Here is a 20107-nt window from a genome sequence, read left to right on the forward strand (position 1 = left end):
TTTTAAAGAGTCTCAGTGTTGTTATTTACGCTAGCTGCATGTTCCTTGCTTTAAAATTCTGCCATTTCTTAGTTTGTTATTTTGCCGGACTGCCTTAATTGTGTGTGTTGGTCAGTGTAGGGATCAAATGTATGAATATACAGGTCTAAAATGCCGGTTTATACCTTTCAGGAGTTTATGCGGACAAGGTTTGAACCACTCGCTTATCATGCAGTCAACAATCGTCTCTCTAGGAAAAAGTTTTCTATTATTTTCATCCAGTTATTGTTGCATGTATATTAGTATCATGTAACTGTAAGTTACCTGTACATTGCTGCAATATTATTGCTTTGTAAGAGAAATATTGCTTAAAAGTCATCAACAGTGCGCTGATGTGGCCCTCGATCGTGGTGAAAAAACGTATCTGTAAAGTCGCGGTAACGTTGTAGGAAGCATCGCTTGAACATTAAAGCGACGTTTTCTAAATGTTACCCGCACGTTGGAAAAATATAGCTGGAAAGTTACCGCAAAATTGTAGCAGTGTTATTGCAACTTCATAAAAACATTGCTTGAACGTTGAAGAAACGTTCTTTGTATGTTAAAAGTGTAAATCTAAAGTTTCTGCAATATCGTAGCAATGTTATCACAACGTCTGAATGATACAGGGATATGCTTAAATGTGGTAAGCACGTTGCGAAAATGTAGGTGAAAAGTTACTGCAACGTCACCAGAAAACGTCTTATAAATGTTGTTCAAATGTGTCCTGCACGTGGCTTGAAGGTTGCTCCAAGAGTGGAGCAACGTTGGCGAACGTCAGAAACAACGTTATCCAAACGTTAGACCAACACCCTTCAAACATTGCCCCCATGTTGGAGCAATGCTAATATCATGTTGACGCAATGTTTTTGGGAAACATTGCACTAACGTTAAAAAAAGCGGACATTAGCCACGTTTTGGCAACGTTAAGGGGAAACGTTGCAGAAATGTTCGGGCAACATTCTGTGCTGCAACATTCCGCGGCCGTCGATGAGGAGATTTAATTCCCGTATACGCCTTTGCAGGCATATACAGCCGATCGACAGCGTTGCCAATCTCAATTCTTATGGTAGCCTAGGAACTTTTTTCATCAAACTCCTGCCAAGGGCCGGTGTCTGTCGCGAAACTCGCGTCGATGATTTATGGACGTCGATATAGGCGAGAACGGTTATCGTTGGACGCGGGCAGAATTCCAGGTGATGAACCCACGGATGCCTCGACGCGTGCGCGGCTTCTCTATCCTCGGCACGATGTCGGTGCGAAGGATGTCGGCCTTGTCCCAGGTTTGCGGCACCAGAAATTAGTTAGCCACACGCATATGCTACCATATATATGGCTCGATAATCAATGCAAAGCTGTGGATCCAGCAGATCGTCTCCGGCGACAGACCGATATCGTAGACCAACAATTTTCAGCGCGTGAAAAAAATTAATTCAGAATAAAGACCCTAGGCATTCCATATTTTTGATACAGACGCTTACGTTCCCCATGAAAAGTGTCTTAATTCCCAGCAATGCATTTGTGTTTAGAGGTGAAGCCGACTTTGAGGAGATCGGTGCATGTTTATCTTAAGCTAGCTTCCCCACATTGTGTGATGCACAGTGAAGCATGGCCATAGACAGGGTGGGGTAATGGTTGCAGCCAACGTTGATAGATACTTTTTCAGTTCCGTATCTCCCCGCCGCGGCCATGGAGAGAAGGCGGCCGGCCGCGACTCTCGCCATCGCTCGGACGCTGCGGTTGCGAGTTGCGCTAGGGGAGCGAGCGTCATCTGCTAGCGGCGGCCGCTCCGCCCGGCTTCTCCGGTTCTCACCACTTCTGGCTGCGTACTGTACTGTTCTCGGAAGTTGCTCATCATTCTGTTGCGGCTGTTCCAGTCCGCGATTTATTTGAAACGGGCCGCATTATGCAAGGAGTAATGTACGCACGCCCGGGGATTTTGAGCGGTGGCTAAAATATCAAGAGCGACAGAGTTTTAAATAAAAGTTCGCGTAGCAGTAGCTTTCAAGAGTGCACACCAATTCGCTTGCCATGCCAATCGCACATATTTACTGCATCACGAATAATACTTCCTCGCAGCCATGCGCAACAATTGCTTTCGTTGTGATAGACATCTGAGTAGCCCACTTTCCGAGCCACAGGCTGCCCGCTTTGAGTTCTGCGACTGCGCAACTCGGAGCCATCCAGTGCTAAGTTGTATTCTTCCATGCGAAATTCTCCACGTCCAGAATGAATGGGAGGCTTAGCGCAATAAAGACGAGCACGGTGGCAAACGTGACGGGGGCCATCCATTTTGTTTATTTTGAATAAATATTCGGCTTGGGCTTGCTCAATATATGGGTATCGCGATGCACACGGAGTACTGCGCACACGCGACGACGAAGAAAAGAAACAACTAACCCAGGTTCACACCTTACCGTACTTAGATCCGTGCAGTTAGTGTTTCCAAAATGGGAAAAGAAAAACTTTAGTGTGCAGTCAGCTTTCAAAATGGGAAAAAGAGGAACTTTATTAAGAATAGTGTTCACAAACTACATTGCCTTGGTAAAACGTTTGCTGTCACGGCTCTGTTTAAACAAGTTTCGCTTTCTTTCGTTCTCTTTGTGCACGAACTGCGCTGTCATTCTCTTGGCACTCAAGTCGCGCAAAAAAGTGCATGCGGGTCACCAAATAAAAATGTATAAGCTCGGCTGTAAACTTCTCAGCGTGCTCTGGACAGCCAACAATATTTGTACCTTTCTTAATAAGGGCGTCTAGAACATCCCAGAAAAGGTCCCCGAACGTCTCTCCCTTGCACACTTGCCTGATTGTGTGCTCCACAGAGCTGATACAGGTGAACAGCTTGTTGGAGGGGAATACGAGACTTCCCGTGACAAAAGCACGCTCAATTACGAGCACGGCTTCAGGAGGAAGGGAATCTTGCGACCCCAGGGCTTCTTTCTTACAGTTTTCACAACGTGTGTTTTTGTTTAATTTAAAGGCAACATAGCCAGCCAAATAATATAGCGCTGTCGTTTCTGGTGCAGGAGAATTGCAGCCATGATCATCAGGAGCGCACAGTTCTGTGAATGGAATAGACATGAGTTTTTTCCAAACATGCTCTTTCTGCACGCTTTTCTGGCGGAGTGCGTCTTGACGCTTTGCTGCAAGGCTCTCAAATGCACTTAAGAGAACGCGGTCGCTACCAGTCTCACAGTTCCCTTTCACAGCCGTTTTTACAGGTGTGTACAGCTAAAGTAGACGAAATATTTGGCTGAACTTCGTCACCGTCGGATGGTCTTCATCGCCTCCAAATGACCTCACAAGACCAAAGAATCTCTAAAAAGAAAGAAAAGACGCATTTTAACCACATTTAATGCAGCAGCACTTCAACTTAGTTACCTCGAGTGGGTCTTGGTTCAAGCTCGCCGTAAGAATATATAGTTGACGCCCTTGCTGTGCAGGAAATCAATTATAGACAGGACTGACATCAGTGTGACACGGATGGACTCGACAGTTTGAGCAGATGCAAAGAGCTTGACATTCCTGTTTGATTCCGTCCGATTCATCATCTCTAGAAAATCCTTCAAAAACTGCAATACAAGAAACGGCAATAACGAACATGAGACTGCCCAGCCTCAATTGTACTCCAAAACACCAGTCTCCGCTTACCGATGCAAGACTCGTATGTTTGTTTCTAGTGTTTTGTGTATATACTGTATGCTTACCTGAATCTTGGGGGAACCTTTCCGGATCCCAGCCGGAGGAACCTTCGTATTTAGAATGTCAAAAAGGTAATTTATCAGCAATGTAAACTGTTCCGTTCCAGTGCTGTCCGCGAAGCCAGGTACTTTTAGCTGCCGGTAAACCTTAAGTCCAATAGCAACGCTCCGGCTGAAAAGCTGAAATAGCATTTTAGCATTGTTTAGCATTTCAAACAATTGTAAGTATACACAGTCTTTCAGAATGAGACGTTGCTGAATGCACGTTCAGTGTGCTTGTACAATGTTTCACATGCAATTCGTTACATCAAAACGCCAACACCAGTAACTAAACGAGGTGATGGCCTCGGGAGGAGGTTACAGCGGCAAATAATGCGTCACAAATATCCTACCTGAGTGGCCAGACGCACATTCATGGTTTGAAGCCTCTGCGGCTTCACATGGTACTCCGTCAGTTTCGGCACGACTTTAATGTGAGCCTTCTTTTCTGCCTCAAACAGACGCTCATAGTGCTGGTAGTTTGCTTGGTGCTCTCCAATCTGCAATTCAAGTTTCCCACATTAATGCGATAACGGGAAGGCTTGTTAATGAAGGTCAGGTGTTCCAAGTATTAATTGGTTCGAATAGAGTGTGGGTACTCTTACCTGCCCGTACTTGTGCTTCATCATGTGATTTCTGACACACTTGATAATGTGCGGTACATCACACATGAGGTGTAGAAACGCACCGTCAATGCATGGGTGAGCAATCTTGCACTGGGCGTCAGTGAGTTTTCCACTGATACCAAGATGTGTCCACATTGACTTGTTGTTTCCTGCACCATCACTGATCGTTGCTACCACTTTAGCACCGTGGTCATTCAACTCCAGCACCGCGTTCAACACAATTTTTGCCAACACCCACCCTGGTGCGGCGCCTTTTGTTGCATAACTTGCTATAGGCTGAACCCATGACTCAAACATGGGGTTAAACATGATGACCAGAGCATGGTCTGCCAATTTGTTGGTGTCGGCTGTGGCATTGTCACCATAGTTTACGAATCCGTCAAACTTGCAGGAAGCTCTGTTGAATTCCGTTGTTTCCCTGAGTTTGACCTCGTCAATTATTACGGTTCCATACGTATGATGATCGGGTTTTCCAGTCATGTGTACCTTGATTCTTTCGAGGGCAAATTTGCTCAAGCCGTACTCACATGGCAGCCCCCTCAGTAGCTGCACAAGGCGACTTGCACTAGGGAGAGGAACGACCTTCATGTCTGACAGTGTTCTATAGCACTTTGGACTTGTCAGTCGCAAAAGCAAGCACACCATGATCCAGTCAGTCGTGTACCTATAACCACGGGGTGATTTCGCTGCCTGTTGCATGACTGCTGTCTGGCCACCTTTTGTATTTCAGGCAGGTCTTGCACGAGCTCATCAAGGGACGTTGTGAACGTGTCCCTCAGCTTCTCACTGAGCCGCTTCACTTCCCGCTTTTTGCGCTCACGTGCTGCGGTGGCACGAATCAACCGTTTCCCGTTTCCTCAGCACACTCGCTGCGACGGGGACCTTCTTTCTTGCTGGCAAAGATGCCTTCTTCTTATTGCAAACACCTTTGTCCGCATCTGTCAAAACTGAGCAGTCCCTGTGGAACAATGTGCCTCCAACTTTCACCCCTGCTCTGCTGGTGGCAACATCACTGCTAGAGCAGCCTAGGCAAAATTTTTTGCTGTGTACAATCTGCAGAAGGGCTTCTAGATCTTGCAAAGAACGAATCTCTACATCAAATGACGACTGTCGGAGAAGCTTCCCGTTTGCGTGGACAAGATATGTGATATCGTCCCACACAACAACGCTCTTCAGGATTGTGTAGGCACCCGCTTTCATTCCGGCCACGTAAAAAACAATTTGCCGACGCTGCCCCGGTTCTTCTTCCAGTGCTGCCGTTCTCCAGTTGGCTGGGAGCCGTATCGCCGCACTATTTTCGACAATCTCAGCAAAATCGGTGCACTGAAGGGGAACAGGCGCCTCATGGTTGGACAGCTCTTGTTGCTCCGTGGGCAAGTGCGCTCCGTTTGTGACCACCTCGTGCGCAGACGCTGCGTTTCTCTTTTTAGGAGATCGCCGCCGAGTCTGCTTCCTCGACAAGTAGCTGGGAAGGTTGGGAAAATTAACGGGAACTGCCCCTTCCTTCAATTCCCAGTAAGCCCGGTCGATCTCGACGACTTTACCGTTAATTATATGCCTGTACGTCTTCGCAATGTCCTCTTCCAGAAAATGAAGGTCACATACCTTGCACGTTTTGCTTAGTTCTTTGTCCGCGCGGGGAATCACTCTTTTCCATTTTCGGAGGAGCTCCGGGTCCGATGGCGGCGCAAAAAAGTGACGCTTCTGAGTGTTCTTTCGGTATCCGCTCGTGCAGCCAGGTGCGAAGCACGTTGGCATTCCGGTAAGCCAAGTTCACCAAAGAAAACACAACGTGTTGAGAGAGTCACGAAATCCTCTATAAAATCGGCACTGTTCAATACGGCACAAACCGAACGCACTCAAAGGGCAAATCGCGCACAGGGGTCGACAAACGCAAATGAAACGCAGAAACTTGAAGAGCAGGAACGCAACTACGCCACAACTTTGAGCTAAAGCGACTGGCGCACGCGTATATGCTCTTCTGCAAGAGAGGACTCGGAAGAACCACACGAGGGGCCAAAAATTGCATTGTGTTTTCTGTTTATTGTAACTGTTTGCTTCCAACAATGTACACGACTACCAGAGGTGTGCGCCCACCCACGCACGCACAACACGCGCGTGGAGCTGCTTAACTAGGAAAAGTTCTTTTTGCCTTCCTGCTCAGCTCGAAAGGAAAAGCATAACCGAAACCGCATGTGAGCGTCGGGATGCCAGCGCGCAAGAAAAGCTCGGTGCGCTTCAACCCAGTACAGGTACGGACAGTGGCGTAGCCAGGGGGGGGCTGACCGGGCTTCAGCCCCCCCCGAAATTTTTCCGGCCGTCGCCGGGCTGCCTGTATGCCTGGTACGTCGCCTGTGACCAAAGCTGCATATCCTTTGAAAGTGCCACTAATAGAAGCATTCACGACTCAATGTCTGCCCTATGCATGGGTGTTTACACAACACCACGCCCGGACTCGACTCTTTTTCCGCTCTGCGGAAAGGGAGTCCAGTCCGGCCGTGACAAAATGAAGCGCCTGAAGGGTGCGAACCGCTGAGGGATGATTGCGGAGGGGGGCAGCCCCGAAAGCCACGGCGCCTTCAGGTAAACTCAGCGCACGGGACGACAAAGGCATGCGTTGTGTCCCTTTGTGCGAGACATGTGGCAATACAGAGAATAATAGGCTGGCTGAGTCGTTCTCAGCAGAGGAGATTGACTCGGCCCGGGAAGCAAGGACTGGTACGCACTAACTCGCGGCGAAAAAAAAGAGGGACCGCCGGTTATTGATGGTTGAAGACTGGTACGATGCAGGCCCGAAAGGGAACAGACGATCTTTGTATGTTAATCAGAACAACGTGCAAGCGGCGGTGGCTGACCACGGCTGCTCCATCTCCTAGAAAAGGGGAGATCAAGCGGCCGTGGGCACACATTCAAGACTCGTGCAAGGTAACTGAAGAATGCGATGGGGCAGTTTAGCTGGATGAATGTCGTGCGCGGGCAGAGGGCCTTTGCGAATGAGACACACAGCAAGGTACGCCCCTCTTCCTCGCGTCAGCCCTTCATTCTTTTTTCACGTTTCTGTCGAGCCCGGGAGTGGGCTCAGATGGCTCAGACAATCAATTTCACCCCTGCGATTAGGCAGCTTTGTTCGGCGGTATTCTCCCCTAACCTAGGAAACTGGAGAACAGCGGTTCGACAAAAAAGGCGCGCTGCAGCTCCCCAAGCCAGTCCCAGACTTTATCCTAAATGTGAAGGCACGGCGGTCACCAGCCCTGCCACAGGCAGACGACGTCGCGACAGTAACAACGATCACATGGCCATATTCTACCTCGATCACAACTAAAGCCACTCCATTGCGTCCACGGCCGCTTTTTCCCTGGACGGCGGCTGCCCAGAGCCGTGTATATTAAGGGCCCGAAACACAACGGCGATATGCCGCGAGGATAGAAGCGCCCCTGGTTTTGAGAAGCTCATGTTGCAAGTGCCAACACCCAAAAGAGGCCTCGAATTGTAAGTCATTTTCTTCCAGTGATTAATCCTTCCATGATCACTGATGTCTTTTGGCGATGGAGGTTGCATTGTACGTTAAGTTGTGAAGTGCAGATCAGTTATGCATTCTCTGATATTTAAATAATAATTTCTTTATATTTACACGATGCCCCAGTACCTTGCGTCTGCGAGCTAAAATTGTGTATTTCGTTTTATTTCGAATGCAGTATTTGCGTTTGAATTGGTCGTTAAAAGCGTCCGCGGTGGAGCGGATAGGTGATTTTTAATGAGAGAAAACGTAAATTCAACTCCTGTAAACGCCTAAATATTTTATTATGCACGAAGTTGGAGAGGGTTTCTCAGAGTGTATCGGGACAGCGTTAGTATCAGTACATGAAGAGTGAAAAATATATTTGTTCTGGCTGCAGTTTTAATAGTTTGCTTTTACTGGAACGAAACTCCATGTGATGTAGCCGCTGTCGCATTGTGTGCGCGTTATCGGGACTTTTGTTACCGCGTTTCTTATCTACGCGTGCATCGACTGCTACACCCAATTTTAAACCCATAGCAGCGTGCACAGCGCAAGTGAAGGACCTTCGTACTGGTGGCGAAGAAACGAACGTGCCTTTCTGGTAGAATTTTCCTTTAACTCTTCCTGGCCTTCTTTGAAGTTCTGTGGACGCAGGAGTATCGTTCTTTCAAGGCTCAATCGGTCGTGCAAGACAACAGAATTTCCTAATTAAATAAACGGGCTACAGACAGCAGGCCCTCTCAAGAGCACCAGCACACCTCAGCCCTCCTCCTCCGCTCACCTCCCCCCTCACACACACACACATACGGGTGCGCGCTGTTGTCTTTCTTCCTGAATCCACAACTGCTACGTATACATTCTAAAATGTTGCATGAAGGACATTTTGAGCAATCGTCAGCATTTCATAAGTAACCGAAATGACCGAGGAATTATCACGGTAAACAACTTTGCAAATTTTAGCCAATCTATCCTGTCGTAGCCTGAAACCATGCCTCAGTTTCAACATCACGCTCGCTGTCAACCAAGGAAATAGTTTAACTATGTCATTATTGTCCGCTTCATGCTGAAGCATGGTAGTCTTTGGTCTTTCTGTATGCGGGGCCATGCCAATACGCATGGTTTCTTGGTGCACTCCGGAAAATGAGATGCTGACTTGTTTCGGGCATCGCACCACGCCCGAAGGTCATGCTGGCTCTGCACAGCTGCCCAATCCTCTGTTTTCTGGTGGACCAAGGAGATTCCCAACATAATTTCCATTTCCCGCGTCTCTAACAAAAACTACAAAACTCCTGTGCGCCCTATACATTCCAGAGCCGCCCATGCTTATGCACTGATATTTTTTTATCGTTTAGCTTTAAAACCGGCAGGGTGTACTTGGCTGAAAAATGGCAGTGCACGCGTGAGCTAAAAAAGTATGTCCTTTCATTAAAGTTTGAAACCAAAATTGTAGGACCGCATTATAACTCTTTCCTCAGATCTCACGACAAAATTCAAAACAGCAATATTTTGCTCAGATTGCACAGAACATGCCTGACCGCAAGAGTATGGTCAGACATCGTCGTCCTTGCGTTACTATTTTTTCTTGCTAAATATAAAGTTCGATACAGCATCGAATGGTGAACTTTGCAGTGACTTGCTCTACCTCATCTGGGAGTGGTAACTAAATGGGGTGGCTGCTAAAGAAAAGTTACTGGATAGTACACGCCTTCAGGCAGACTATACGACATTTATGCACGAAGCATTGGAAACTTGACAGGTAATAATGCAACTATTTGAGAACACCAAGCTCATTACAGCAGACTCTACATTTGGGCTGTGCCGAAATGTAAACCAGATCCATTATGTTACAAAGCACAAGCTTCTCATGTCCGCCCGGAGACCTGATAGAAGCTACGAAATGGACTGTGTTGAGACTCAAAACAGAAGGGCAAATTTAAACTGGCATGACTTAAAAAATACCAATGGATGAATTATTCCGCTTTGGTGTGGACTAATCTTGCCATGTTCATGTAATTTTCGCCCTTAACAGCGCTGTTATTGCGCATGATGTCTGTGTGTTTAGGGTTGATATTTGTTAAAATTATTGCTAGAGATATAACGCTTCTTGCATGTATAATTCATAGCCTCTCATTTTTTAAAGATACGACCTGCGCTACACATAACGCAAGTGCATAGATTCGATGTATTCTGCACAGAATGAGCTCCATTGGCCTGACACTGGCCGCTACTGTGCAGGCGTATGCAAAACATTTTATTTTGCATTTCGGACAAGGACAACTAAATAAAAATATATAATTCTTACGGCCTACGTCATTTCATTGCGGATGTCGCACTCATCATTCTCCACACGTTGAAATAAAGCAAGTAATTGCATGAAACTATGACCGTTTAATGCAATGCCTGCACAAGGTTCCCGTGCATGCAATGTACGTCCCGTATCACGGGCAGAGATTTGTACCACGTGGTCTGCGGATTTCCGCCCAGTTTACAACTTCAGTTGGCACAAATACAATCATAATCAACACCAATATCATGAGAGAACCTTAAAGGGCCTTTTAAAGAGAAAATACAACCTTGTTCAATTGAATAGCAACTAGCCTTTGGTAACTCGCACAGCTCCATTCCAATCACAGGCGTTTTTTAAACCGAAACAATGCATCAAATGTCAATTTTTTTTTTTTTAATTTAGCGCTGCAGTGAAGTGATATCGGCAGGAGTGGTATATATATATATGTAGGCTAGCACTAAAACGTAGTTATGAGTGTGTTAACTGCACGTTAAAATTCAAATGATAAGATCAATGGAGGCCCGTCTACAATCGCGCAATCATGTTCCTTGGCGGTGACTTAAGTCGTTGGGCGCCAATCGTACCAACAAGATCCTGAACTGTCATAGTGAAATCGCCGCCGGAAAGTGGGCGGGGATTCGCCATTGCTTCAAACGTTTAATTTAATATTTTGATTATTCCTTTGAAGATTGCGATAAAACTGGTATCATTGATATCGGGACAAGGCAGTCTTTTTAATAAACCAAACATATATTTTATCTTCACAGCCTTTAAGGGCGCTTGCAAACTACCACACTTTTTTTTCTTCGGGAGGGGGGGGGGGAGGGGGCGAGAACAACCTTAGCCCCCCCCGAACAAAAATCCTGGCTACGCGCCTGGGTACGGAGAAGAATAATCAGCACCACATGAGAAGGTTGACTTTCCAGAGCGCGCTTGCCACGCCGGAGGGCGTGAAATAAATTGCCCGGACGCTCAGACGCGAAAGAGAAGCCAAGCGCCCTTCGCCTTTCCCACTCGCACTCCTCCTTTTCTCTCTTTCGCGTCTGAGCGTCCGGGGCAGCGTGAATGACAAAGCTGGCCGCCTAGACGCACACCGCGTGACCCTCTAACGTCACGTCCGGGAAGTTTTTGATTGTTTATTTGTTGTCATGGCTACAGTCAGCCTTGGTTAATGCAAATGGCGGCGCCCACTAACTCGGCGCGCTCATGCTCGTTGCTACGCGGCTAGATTTAGAAGAATACAGCGTGACAAAGAAGCACTTTGCGCCGCACCACTGCTCTCTCAAGTGTCCTTACATCTTCGTCGTGTTGTTATGGTGGTACTTTGTGCTTTTGGTGCTAAATACCCCACGCAAATCGCTACACCGAAGCGTCCACCATCCCCCTCTAAAGGCTTCGGAGTCTTCCTTGCCGTGTTTTCGGTGTTAAGACCCACGCTACGCAAGTAGCTTTTGTTGCAGCTCCAAGGCGTGAACGCCAGCCGAGACAGCACTCAATACGCTACGCAGTCTACCGTGTTCATCTGTGCGAATGCCGAAGCCCAGACATACGAACAGGTTGGTATCAAACGACTTGGATGCCATATGATATATTGGGCGAGCGAAAGAGAAAACTATACTTCTCGATAACGTTTGGTGCTTTTTGGCCTTAGCTGCTGCGCGTTAGGCATATTGAGCGGGATGAAATTGCAGTGGAGGGACTAGGTGACGTACAAACGCGCGTACGAACAAATCTTTCACTGTCAGAAGTCACATTGATGTGACCGAACGATGTGAGTGAGGCTTTAGTAATGTGCACACAGGCAGAATTCAGAAAAGCGCCTTGAAGTTTCTTGCCAGGCTGATGCGACGTAGCAGTGTGTCATGTGGTTCCTGAACTTCTCTGCCGCAGCACGGAAAGTTGGGCTAGTTGGAATTCATCTTGGTGGGGAAAGCGCTCGAGCGTTGACTGCTGCTTTCTTCGTCCCTGCTATTTCAGCGGTTTTTCCACCACAACAAGCTTCTCTGTCTTTTGTTTTTCTTTGTCGAAGCAGTATTTTGCACTTTTTCTTTCAATGTATGTGCCACCCTTGCCCTGTTTTTCTCCAAACATAGAGTTTGGGAAAAGGAACGATTTTGTTTGTTGTGAATAAACCAGGCCAGTGGTTGGAAAAGAAGCTTTTATGTGCGCTTTGCAGACTTTGCAGAACATGTCACTAGTTGGAAAAATTGCACGTTAAATACATGTGAATACTTTCTCAATCCTGAATGGTCAGAAAAGCTCAACCTCAAAATTCAAACATGTTCAATTCTTCTTACTAGAGTGCTACGTTGAGCTAGTTAGTATGAACTGAACACACCGAAAACACCGCACATGAGGTACGGGCAGTGCTCCGTGTTTGTCTTTTCCTTCCACTCCGTCCTTGAGCTGTTTTCAGTGTGTTCACGTTCACAGTACTGAAAGGGCACAGACATGAATGCAGTATGCCACCACTTGCACAGTGCAGTCACGCAACATGAGCATTCATAAGTGCTAACGGGGGTGTGCAAAAAGTTACGCACAGATTTCAAGACTGAGTTCTCTGCCATAAGCAACTGTCGAAATCTAGCAGTGTTACATACGCAGTGTAGCAGGATATTGGTGATGCAGCATTTTTCCGGCTACTTTCATCATTGAATGTCTCGCAGGTTCTACACAAAAGATCTTGCAGCCTGGGGAGAACAAGCACAACCAGGACAGGGCATGGTTGGAATGGCGGATCTCTGTGCCACACGTTTGATCGATGAGCCACGGGATTCCAAGACCCTTGCCATTGGCCGCCTGGGCCTGGCCTCCTGAATGGGTCAAGTGACTTCAGGGCCCTGCTGTTTCATCCCACTCTGGCTTCCTGTTGCGGTGGGACCTGAGTTCGTGGTGCCTTGCTTGTTTTTGCTCAGGCTCAAACTGCTTCGCTGCTAACACTTGTCCTTGACATTCTGGCTCGTCCTTTCTGGCGCTCGAGGTGTTCCTGAGTGTCTCGTGTCAGCTAGTGGCTGATCCTGCCATGCAAGACGCTGCCAAGCCTGGGAACCTTCACCTGCGGTGAATGGTGTGACTGATTGCACCACACACATGAGCTGTGGTACACCGTGAGTGGTTCATGTGTCCAGCACTAGCCAGCACCATAAACCACAGTAGTGGGCCCTGTTTTGCGAATGTTCTCCCATTCACCATTATTTTCTTTGTCGTGTCATTGGCGGCGTTCTTTTATTTTTTGTGCTGTCAAATGCACCTCATAGAAAAAAAAAGATACACTTCAAATGCATTTGTGTGCACGTCCAGCATACGGCTTTGATCTTTCCCTTCGGCCGTAGCATTACAATGAGTTTAACACCTGCATTTCTTTACAATTGCACTTATATACTAAACACATGGTGTTTTTTTTTCAAATTCATTGTATGTGCATCCCATACGCAGACGCTTAACACTAAGTATTGCCGATACCTCCATGATGGCTATACATGTACCACAGGATATCCCTTACGGGTAAGCTCCCTGCCGAGCTCAAAATGTCCCCAGTGCATTTCCTTTCCTTTTCCTCTCCCGCCAACCACAGCCACCCATGCAACCGCGCAGTTGGTTCTGATAGCACCACAACAGGGTTCTACAGCTACGTGGGGACACTCTTTCTTCTTGGGCCGCAGAAAACCTGGAGGCAGTGCTTAGATGACAGGGTGAACAGGATCGCTGCCAGCTGTGTGTCTGACGTCGGGAAATGTGACAGTTGAAAGCCAGTGCAATATTTTGTCGCTACTTTGGGAAGCCTTGCCTGTGGGCTGCAGTTTTGATGAAACATTTGGTTGTTGAGCTTTAAGCGATACCAGTCCGAAACCTGAGTAGTTAGGATGGCGCCTTCTCACGTTGTGCACAGAAAAGAAACAGCTGGGGTACTCAACCTTTGCAAGGCTAACCTACCCGTCTTGAAAAACAAATTTTTGTTTAATTAAAATCAACTGTGCAGGGAAACAGTGGCGACTAAAGTATAGTGTATAGTATAGTAAAGCAATAAGCACATCGACTATACAGCCAATGCAGATGCCATTATTAAATGTTGGCAATGTTTTGTCCCCTTAAAAAAACAAATCCATGATTAAAGAAATGCATAGAAGTGGCTATCACTTGGTAAGGGAGCTTTAGAGTTTGGCACAGCCTTTGAGTAACTTTAAATTTGATTACCTTTTTGCTTAGAAAAGCAGTAAATTATTCAACCACACTAAATTTGGGTGTGCAACAGCTTCTTTACATGGACGCTGATGCAAAAGTCTTTTTGTGCCTCAAATCTGTCTTGGCGTATTACAGGGGGAATCAGCACCTCAACACTCAAGGGTTCCAGCTGTGGTGCGAGAACGGTCCCATGTTGAAAACCAAACGCTGCTTTGAGAAAAGTAAGTGTTGTTTGTGTTTTCAATAGATCTAAACATGTTAACGTAAAGTATCCCGAGAAGTTAGGAAAGTTTATCTATAGTTAAAACTTCCAGATGTCTCTCTTTCACTTTCACTCGACAGTCTTACTTTTACAGTAGGTGTCCGGTGTGTTTTCTTGCATGTTCTTTCGCTGCAGTTTCATTGCACCTAATTGTATAATGCAAAATGCCTTGGATACAAGTTGTGGTAATGGAACAGTGCGACGAAACGCCATTGGTGAAAGCAAAACAATACCGCAGGGTTTTGTGCCCTAACCACGGTCTAAGAAAGCCCTAACATATGCTGGCTTACTGCTTGTTGCATCTATAATTTGCAGTCCTATGATCTGTAATTGAAAACTAAGCCAGCTTGTCATTCTCACTCCCTGATTACTTAGGGTGTGGCTCACCAAAATCCCAATACATAAGTGCAAGTTCGTGAAGCAGGAACAGGCACAGTACAAAGGAACAAGCACTGAGAGAGAACAGAGAAAAAGCAATGGTTATTACAGTAAAGCCAGCTTATATCGAACATGGATATATTGAATTATTGCCTATATCAAACCCTTGTATAATTCCGGTAAAAATTACATGCATTTAAATCTTTTTATATCATACGCGATTTTGCTCACAATGGATATATCGAACTCTTCCGCGTGGGATTTCTCGCTCTCCTTAGGCATGTGGCAGGCTGTCTCGCAATATATCGGTGTGCAGCGGTGGCGCAAGTGTCGCTTGCGAGTCCCGCACGAGCTCGGGCGCATCCAAACCGGCCGTGGCCAGGCCGTGGCAGAGTGGACCAGGTTCACGCATGCATGCCGTTGGAGCCGAAAGCGATACATTGGGCGCTGCGGGCTGCGGTGTCACCGAACTTCAAGACCGCGCAACTCGCTGCGCGCACTTCTTGCTCGGTTCGCTGGGTTCGCCATTGTTTGCTTGTATCCATGCTTGTCTCCGCTCTGTCGAAGACACTGAGGACTCCGTACCGCTTCTGAGCGCGAGCGAAGCCATCGCTGCCGTGGCCCTGCTACGGCGATGCTGCAGTGCCATTGAGGGCAGCAGTCTTGTGCTTGTCGACTGTTTAGATACCGTGGAGCAAGCAGTCACCAGCAGCGCGTTGCGCTCCAAGAAGCAGGCTGCACTCACGCAGTTCTTCCGCCCCAATAAATGATTATCGATGTTGATAATCTGTTCGACAAATTTCGCATTCCTATTTCCTGCTCGTGCAGATTCTGAGAGGTCTTTAGAGCTTGCACAGCTCAGTTGTCCCCATATTGCTGAACTGTTATTCCAAGCGCTTGGTTAGTCTCTGCAGTTCATCTAACCAGGTCAAATGTTGTCTGGCACTGTTCAGCTTTCAATCCACTTTCCAAGTGTTTCTGACAGTCTGAAGGCTTGCCCGAAGCTATGTTTTCTTAGTGGTATCCACTGGCTGCACGTTCAGTGTTGCGTTGTTCTATACGAAGGCATTTCTCTTTTTCTCTTATGCTACTAACACTGGTTCCCCTGATATTCTGGCTTACGTGAACTGATGAAGTGAGAGAGCACTAAACAGAGTTTTGCTCTCCTTGGCACGAGGCGGCAACGTGTAGGCTGGGTAGGGCGGAAACTGAGTCGGCACAGCAGCTGGAAGCAGCAACTTGCATATGCTTTCTACCTTGTAATTGTCTGCGGTGAAGTAAAACAAAGACGTTGCGGAACGGTCCTGGAGCTAGGAACAAATTAAACCGCCAGCGAAGCAACGAAGCACCCCAAAAGGGACATTCAAATGAATTCCCCTAATTCATTTGAATGTCCCATTTGGGGTGCTTCGTTGCCTCTGCCTGCGTGAATTTTAGTGCGAAATGTAACGTTTTAAATAATAGTATTACTCGGCTTAAAATGCTTTCTCTTAATCTCAACCTCTTGTCTTTCCATGTCCCCAATCACCCCACTTCCTTGTCAAGAAAATGTTTTGCAGCCGGTCATATTGAAAGTTTTCTTTTGATAGCAGTTCATGGTAGCACAGTTCCGCATTTTGTGAGGCATCCCACTTGAAAAGTGGCGTGCGACAATTTTTAGGCATCCACAGACTGGTAAACGTAACACCATTTCCGAAAAAAAAAGGGAGGAGGAGGAGGAATAAACTTTATTTGTGCGAGCCTTAGGTGCTGCTGTCTGGGCACCCGCCTGGTGGGGGGTTTCCTCTAGTCCGGGATACCCTGGCCTGCACTGGCCACCCGGGCCCTCTCTACCAGGCTACGCTGGGAGGAAAGGTCGGAGCTGGTTAGTTGTGCCACCCAATTAGCTCTCATGCTGAACAGACGATGGCAGGGTAAAAGAGTCAAGAGTAGAAAGGTTGTCCCCTTCACACGCGGCGGTGCAAGCATGTGCAAAGCACTTTCTTCGCAGATCAGTGAGTCAACTTCTGCTTTCACAATGTTATTTTGTTTGCAAGACCAATCTGCCTGTCACTCCAAAAGGGTGAGGAGGGGGGGGGGGGGGGGGTATAGTGGCTGTGCTTCTGCATATGAGGAAACAATTGGGCCCATCGACTAGAATGCAAAGTACTTCTATGCAGGTACTCAAAACCACCCTAGCGATTCTCCAATCTGCTAATTTCAAACAGGCACGCAATCAGTGGCTCGATCCTACAGTATTCGTAGCTTCCGACAAGGACTATCTCCGCAGCGCCTCCAATTTTCATAGTAGTATTCCTCTACTTCCCTGCAAGACTGCTTGCCCGGTGGCTGCAAGTGACATTCTGGTGGCTACAAACTGAACCCTACTCACCTCCCTCCTCTTCTGTTTTCAGTGTTTTTGCAGCAAAGAAAGCCGCCGTTCCCTGGCACCCAGCGGCACCCAGGTCGGCCTTGAGCACTGGCTGTGGATTTACCTGCTGCATTCAGCTTCCAGAGCTCTGGTGGTGGCTTCGCCTCGGGGGGGGGGGGGGGGGGGCAACTTTCCTCCTGAACTGGGTGGCACCAGATTTGCATGCTACCACAGCTGTTGCCAATGGGTTTTGGCAATTGTTGCACAAGTTTATTGGGGGTCCACAAGCTCCTGCCAGCAATTCAAGGCTCGGACGGCACGGACACAGAGCCAAAAGTAGAGTGTGTCACGGTCAAAGACAGTGATGAAATATGAGAACTTGTTTCTAGTTTCTTTTTCCAGGATTTTGTTGTTATCTTCATAGCAGCCTAATGACAGAAAAATGTGAAATAAATGCATTCAACTACAACTGTGCACGCATTTCTTCCCCTCCCTGTCCAAATTTAGCATCCGGGGAACTCATTCACATAATTTGTGAGCCTTCACCGCGGCACACCCGTACTAGGCAACCTAGGGGTGTAAAACCCAAATTTAAACCTCTAAAATCTTGAAACTTTTACCCACATCACAATGGTGCCTGTGGAGAAAGGGACGAGCCGCGCAGACCCCTCCCGATGGTGCCTTTAATCCAACATACTTCTGATGATGATAGTGGGGCACGAGAGAAGGATATCCACTTATTTCACAACATCCTCCCCCGCGCGACAATGAGTATGGTTTGTGTCCGAGAAATTGTTCAGTCCATGGAGAGCTAACTTCATGTCCGAGTGGGCCAAAAAAGTTCGACACATGTCGGCTTCCACCTCCATCGATGGAAACAATGCCGTGGCTTTCTTGGACCTGTGAGCCAAGCTACTGCAGCCCCTTGATGCAGTCTTTTGCTTGTCCGGATTGCAGGTATTTCTTTCTGTTTGCACAAGTTATTTTTCCTTGTAGCAGCCGGGTGCACTTGAGTCGTACTCTCGTTGCGGCTCTTTTCAGAGCGCACGGTTCGGTTTCTAGTGTTAGCTGCTGTTGCAGTTCTGCGCTTTGAGTTGTGTTTCACTGTGTGTCGTCTTGCAAGAAGGAGAAGATTCTTCCTTCGTACCCTCAACAGTAGCTGGCACTGGTGATTATTATCCAGCAGTGGCAAATTGAGAGCACCGCCGTTGAGGTCCTTTGTCCTTGAACGATTAATTCTAGCAGTGTCGCCTTTCTTTGTCACGCGCTGCTTTCTCAGTGCCTTACGTTTGAGCAATGGAGGGCCAAGTACGCGAGGTTGTAATGAAGATATCCTTTTCTTTTCGCCAGGAAAATAACTGTCAAACATCGTGGGATTCATACTTTTGCACTCTGTATCATTGGTTTCTTGGAGCACCGTTTCTCCTTCACAAGGCTTCTCCTGGGGCATCTTCGGTGTCCGGTAATCGATGTCAAAGTCGCTGGTGGTTTCCACAGTATGCGCAAGTCCGGTCCTGGTAGAAATCATTGCCTTTCGCTTCATGAACGTAGTGGTGGTTGTCTCTCCCTCGCTTCCAGTTTCTTCGGGAGAATTCACAAGACCGTTGGCTTCCATTGGGGTAATATATTGGAAATTCCTGTTCAGTTCTTGTCGTCCGTCGTCATTTTCCGCTCCATGAGTTTGATTTGCATATGACGTTTTGCTACTTTCCAAATATCTGGTCTGATTATACCGGCGTTCCCTGCGTTCAGCGCGAACTCGTTCTTTGAGAGAAGCAATTAGGTTTTCACGAGCTTTCTTTGTTTCAACTATTTTAAGTTCAATCTTGGATTTTGCCATAAAAACTAGGTAGTCAAAGTTGAATGCGTCTTCATACTCGGCCTCCAGATTATCAATGTCTACACAATATTCTACTTCTCGGTTAATTTGGCGCAGTTCATCGTGATGTACTGTTAACTTAGTAGCAAGCTCACTCAACTCACTAATTGATGGTCTTGTCACTGGGAGGAGGTCTTCAACTTGGCCGATGATTGTCGTGATTTCTAGTCGGACGATGCGCCGCCTTTCGAGATGGGCCTCCATGGTCCGGTCCAGCGTCGCGTCTATTGTTAGAGCTGGCGACCGGGCTCAGAAGGCAAAAGTCGGCGTCGTCTCCTCGTCGGTCTTGTCTGCTCTCACGGACATCTCACGCTGTGTCGGGCAGATATCTTGTGGCTGGGTTCGTTCAACCTTCTTCTTGTAAGGCTGCCCCGCTGTTCTCCGAGTTGGAGGCTTCCTGTACGGCTTCATTCCCAATCTCCAGAGGTAAGAAGGCGGTCGAACAGAAGCGAAATACGCTCGCTGTAGCTCACCTCTGGAGGTCCCTTCTCCCGGGTTTCGGCACCAGCGTGTGGAGTATCCAAGAGAGAAGCACGACCCAGCACCCGTTCTCGTAAGGCGATGGAACATACTGTGAGCGAGGCAGTGGGCGCAGCTTCGTCTTCTTTACCCCAGCTATCGCCCTCTGCCTGCGCCCATCTCATTTATTTACAACAGTGCCATCATTGCAACCAAGCAAGTCATTCTACCCTGATCGGTTTTGACACCAGCTGTGTTCCTGTGAATGCTCAGGCTGAGTGAATGGCTCGCTTGGTTGCTCCTTTCCTGATTGTAACTCTGGTTGACCCTCCAAAGGCCTGGCCGACGCCTCACCAAGCTTGTTGCCTGGACACCGTGATTTTATTTTGCACTTGTTTTGTCAGCTGTCCTAATGGTTTCAACCTTATCC

The 20107-nt window shown here is 47.4% G+C and overlaps 1 long non-coding RNA gene across 2 annotated transcripts; it reads left to right on the top strand.

Annotated features, from left to right (window-relative positions):
* The first annotated feature begins 11302 nt into the window (after positions 1-11302).
* On the top strand, positions 11303-17809 carry LOC144165240 (uncharacterized). 2 transcript variants are annotated; one of them, XR_013321416.1, is made up of 5 exons: positions 11303-11723; positions 12834-13059; positions 13148-13274; positions 14485-14570; positions 17383-17809. It is a non-coding gene; the product is annotated as an uncharacterized LOC144165240 (long non-coding RNA). The 2 variants fall into 2 exon arrangements; XR_013321415.1 differs by having other exon boundaries at positions 11305-11723; positions 12834-13274.
* The last annotated feature ends 2298 nt before the right edge of the window (positions 17810-20107 follow it).

The sequence above is a fragment of the Haemaphysalis longicornis genome, unplaced genomic scaffold (assembly GCF_048455015.1).
Source record: "Haemaphysalis longicornis isolate Haplotype H1 unplaced genomic scaffold, Haemaphysalis longicornis Haplotype H1 scaffold_14, whole genome shotgun sequence".
In the NCBI taxonomy this organism is placed as follows: Eukaryota; Metazoa; Arthropoda; class Arachnida; order Ixodida; family Ixodidae; genus Haemaphysalis; species Haemaphysalis longicornis.